Raw genomic sequence first — 4,787 nt, 5'->3', positions numbered from 1 at the left:
TAACACAAGTAAAAAACGAAAATGGGAAAAAAAGCCCACCCTCATACCCCCAAGACACTGAAACAAACATGGCAAACATGTTTATGCAAGATTATAAGCTCAGTCAAACATTTATTTGTTTTTTTTCGCCAGTGTTTACTAATTTTTACAGTCCAAGGGGAGTAACTCTTGATGGTTTCATTACTGTGTCAGAAAACTGGGTCATTCAATCAACAGGTGATCACAGGAAGTAAACATGCGATAGAGAACTAAATGAAAGTGAAACATAGAGACACATCAATGAACAAAGTATGACAGTCATTAATTAAATAAGTTAACACAAAAACAAAACAAAAAATAACAGAAAGAAAAAAATCTAAATATGACATCGAGTTACAAAGGCAAACTGTGAATGACTTAATGTTGTAATACTCATTTTACATGGTTTTGATTTTGTTTATAATTTTGTTTCAAGGTATGTGTTTTCCAGTAACATGTACTGTGGCTGGATATGAAGTGGTCTTTTTGTCTGATACAAAGTTTAATTCAGTGTCTTGGACCATTATCCCATTTTCATAACAAACTTAAAATAAACAAACTTTTTAATTTAAAAAAACACAACTAACTCATATCATGCTCATATATTCCTGAAAAGTGTTTGTTTTAATATAATATAAGATGTTTAGTATTCTCTGTAAATAAATAAATAACTACATATTGTTCCTGAAAGGCTGAAAGAAAACCATATTGTGTATAACCTTTTAATATAAATGTTAATCTGGCCATGAACTACAACCTGGCTGTGGAACGAATTCTTTCGGACTTGAATTTTGACATAGCTTTGATTCTAACTAATGTTTTTTTTATATCCACTAATCAACCTGTTTTGCACTCTCTTGTTTAACAAAAAATCGATAGCCTGTTTTTTACGAGCTTTTAACCTGTTTAATTTGACACGTAAACTTTTTTGATATGCACAATCATATATATTTCACGTTTACGTATTTTTGTTAGAGCCACTACAGCAAGAGACTTTCTACCCAGACCACAACCTACAGCTTTTAGGGTCTTAGCCAATGCAACATCCCGTTTATTATTGACTTTCAAGACTGCTGCAGATGCACGGCCTAATGCATTGCGAGAAAAATTCTTATTCTTCGGTAGGTATGTAGAAATTGTCCTATTGACGGACTCACACTTATTTGTATTGCTGAAAAGTTGCATCTGATTTAATGCGGTCTGAGACAGTTTCATTTCTAGCAATGATTCTATTAATAATTTGTCAGTCTTATTTGGTTTCAAAGACCCATTTTGTAAACCATGACTGCTAAGGTTAATAGATTTGTACCACCAACTAGTTTTTATACCACCATTACAAAGTGTTATGCTCCATCTACACGTATTGCTACAATTACCACTATAACAATTCACAACAGACTTAACAATGCGTGGCAAACATTTTGAAATTTGTTGTCGGTCACCATTATATTTTGCAAATAAACATTTCATTATACCATGTGAACGTAATTTTAAATCATTGGCAAAAGGTATTTTAATATCATTCATCTGGGCCTTTGTAGCTCCAGGGAACATACCGACGCAATACCTCACGGAACTGACTTTGACCCCGCTGAATAGTATCTGCCAGTCTAGTTACTGACCATAAAGGGTCAAATATTTCCTGCATTGCTTCTTGTAGACCTTGTACACTTTTTGCATCCCCATCAGTAGTACAATAGTCCACAAGTAAATCAAGTTTAGAAATTTCTTTACCTATTTCATACCCAAGATCCTTCTCACTCAAAGGATCATACCTATTTGTATTTGATGTGCAGTACTCGTGATTAGGACATTCAATGTCATAACCTTTACCGCGTAACCATGCACCAACCCAGCAAAGTTTGTTTACAAGGTGAAAACCAATGATATCATGATTGTCAGTTCCATTTTCACAGGCAATACCAATGACTTGTGATGCATGTTGTTCCATTTTATGCCTAGTTTTTATATGCACACTCTGATAGGTACCATCCATTTGTAATTTTACAGGACTATTTTTTTTAACCCAAAGGTTTCATTTCTCTTTCTGAAACTCTCAACCACTTGTTCGGTTTCATTTTCCGCAAGTTTTACAACCTTGTCACAAACAGTAGTTGTTATTCTCTGCATTGTTTCTATTGACATAAGAGGAATACATGCACTAGTTAAAAGTAGTCGCGCGCTATCATTACCAATATTACAGTTTATCACGCCAGTCTGAAACCCATAGTTAATTGTAGCACTCTTGCGACCAGCACGTCCTGTGTTAATTTCTCTAAATAGTTTATAGTTTTCTGAAATAAATTTACACTTGGTACACTTCATTTTCCAAATCCAACCAAGACCCCATTGAGTCTCTTGTACCAGTTCAAAATGTGGAACAACACACTTTGGACTTTTATTTAATGACATATTATAAGACTATTGATCATTTAAATATTAAGATCTATATCTACTGTTCTATTTTCAGTACTTTTCTCCTCTAAATATTCATCTAAATAATCATCTGACAATTTATGCGGTCTGAGTAGTTTGACTGTAGTCGCACATTTTTCAGTTTGGGGAGCTACAGAAGATTTTTTATCGTAACTCTCTTTTAAGTACAGCTTAAATTCCTTTCCTGTAAGGCGGGGTAACCAGACAGATTCTGTGGTGTTTTCAGGAGTCAAATCTGTAGTGGAATTAGAAAATTTAAGTTTAGGTGGTGCAGGTGAAACTTGCATAGATAAATTTTTAAAAACCTGTGTAGATGGAGGTGTAGATGGAGCAACACCATTAATACAATGTAACACTACAACCTTGATCTGTTGTTAGGGATACAAAACGCAATAGATGGGCTTGGTTACCAACCTTATATTGTGTTTTTTTTTTCTTTTCCCTTTCATTATTGAATAAATACACACTATGTTATGTTTGTATAATTCTAAATTATGACATCATAAAGTCATGACGTCACAAAAGCGATGACGTCACAATGTTATCTTCACCAAAGAAAAGCACCATTTTCCCCTATTTGAACACTCACACAAAAAGAACTATAAAATGGTTATTACTTGATGGATTTTAAAACTAAAACCTGTTTGAGAATTTTCTGTGAATAATCTTAACAGTTATTAAAAAATAAAAATGTTCTATTCCTTCTTTGAAAGAAATAAATATCAAAAACATTATTTTCTGAGTGAAAAAATCCTTAAATCTACCTTATTTACAGTAAAAAACACAATATTGTCATGATTCATCATCTAAACATGATTATTTTTATAAAGTCAGTTAGGTAATGAAGATTTGTTGAATGGCACTTTAAGCTATGAAGAGTCTTAATCAATGTCTAAATTGTGAATTGATAACATATTGATTTTGTGCTTTTTTTCTACTAAAAGATATAAGGAACAGTAATAAGCATGCTTACTTAAAAATACTAAATAGTTATCAAAGGTACCAGGATTATAATTTAGTACGCCAGACGCGCGTTTCGTCTACATAAGACTCATCAGTGACGCTCATATCAAAATATTTATAAAGCCAAACAATTACAAAGTTGAAGAGCATTGAGGATCCAAAATTCCAAAAAGTTGTGCCAAATACGGCTAAGGTAATCTATGCCTGGGATAAGAAAATCCTTAGTTTTTAGAAAAATTCAAAGTTTTGTAACGGGAAATTTAATAAAATGACTTAAAATTAACTTATTTTATTTCAGATGCGGAAAAAAACTTCACAGAATTGTTCGAAAAGGTGTACCGAATAAATTCATACTGCAATACAAGTGGAATCTGACATTTGCTGATCTAATATGGGTCAGGATCCCTAATAGACCTTGAGACGAGGAACTCAGATGACGTAATTAAAAAACAATATTACACAGTGCGGGAACGGAACTGTACGGTTTTCTAATAATTTGGTCGTTCGGGAGACTGTCAAGCGGTGCTTCGACATTCGAAAAAATAACAAGTTGCTCGATGGAAACTTTGACGAACTCTTATGTTCCTATATAACTTTTCTGCTTCAAGTTTTGATAGCTAAAACATTCTTTATGTAAATATGAACCAATAAAATAATAAGAAAGATATATGCATCGAAACGTTTTCCTTAGAATGGTGGAGTTCCGTGTAAAACGATCAAAATTGTCACACAACAGCGATCAAAAATGTCAAATAAACATCGAAAAATCAACGTTTGCTACCTGGATTTTCACATGTACCTTTTCTGATATATAGTCTTACCTGTCTGAAAGTTTCAAAGCCATTGTCCCAGTAGAAATCCAAATATATTCATTTTCTCCATGTCGAATATTTTTATTGACTGTACAATCGCTCGCAAGTTGACTGTAAATCACTTGGAGCTTTCCTGTAGAATTGCATTATTAAATACATTGCATATGCATTGCATTGGTTGTTTCTTGCTGTCCTATTTGTTCATCTATTGTATTTGAAGTGAAAATACAATTACTTGGAGCTTTTCTTTTCATCGTTTGGCCAACTTGACTACTCCGAAAGGAGGGTAACCTGCTTAACCTTCTTATGACTTCACGGTCCAGCTAGCAAGCAAGCTAGTCAATGCATTTTGCTGTAATAGTTTCTAGTGGCATATGACTAATTATAACTCTTAAGTAGATAATGCTAAACTTCTTCTGCCACATTCATGATCAGTTTATGTTTTCCATGATACTTTTGTCATCTAAATATTTATTAAAACTACTGCAATCCAATACAATATAGTTCTGGTATGATTTTTCTCTCCTTTTTTCTGTTACGATTTTTGGTATTGTTATC

The 4,787-nt window shown here is 33.1% G+C and overlaps 1 long non-coding RNA gene across 1 annotated transcript; it reads left to right on the top strand.

Moving 5' to 3' along the window:
- Positions 1-3,869, top strand: LOC134693750 (uncharacterized). Its single transcript, XR_010102458.1, has 3 exons — positions 1-288; positions 994-1,139; positions 3,716-3,869. It is a non-coding gene; the product is annotated as an uncharacterized LOC134693750 (long non-coding RNA).
- The last annotated feature ends 918 nt before the right edge of the window (positions 3,870-4,787 follow it).

This window comes from Mytilus trossulus, chromosome 12, assembly GCF_036588685.1.
Source record: "Mytilus trossulus isolate FHL-02 chromosome 12, PNRI_Mtr1.1.1.hap1, whole genome shotgun sequence".
In the NCBI taxonomy this organism is placed as follows: domain Eukaryota; kingdom Metazoa; phylum Mollusca; class Bivalvia; order Mytilida; family Mytilidae; genus Mytilus; species Mytilus trossulus.
This window is presented reverse-complemented; position numbering and strand designations above follow the sequence as displayed.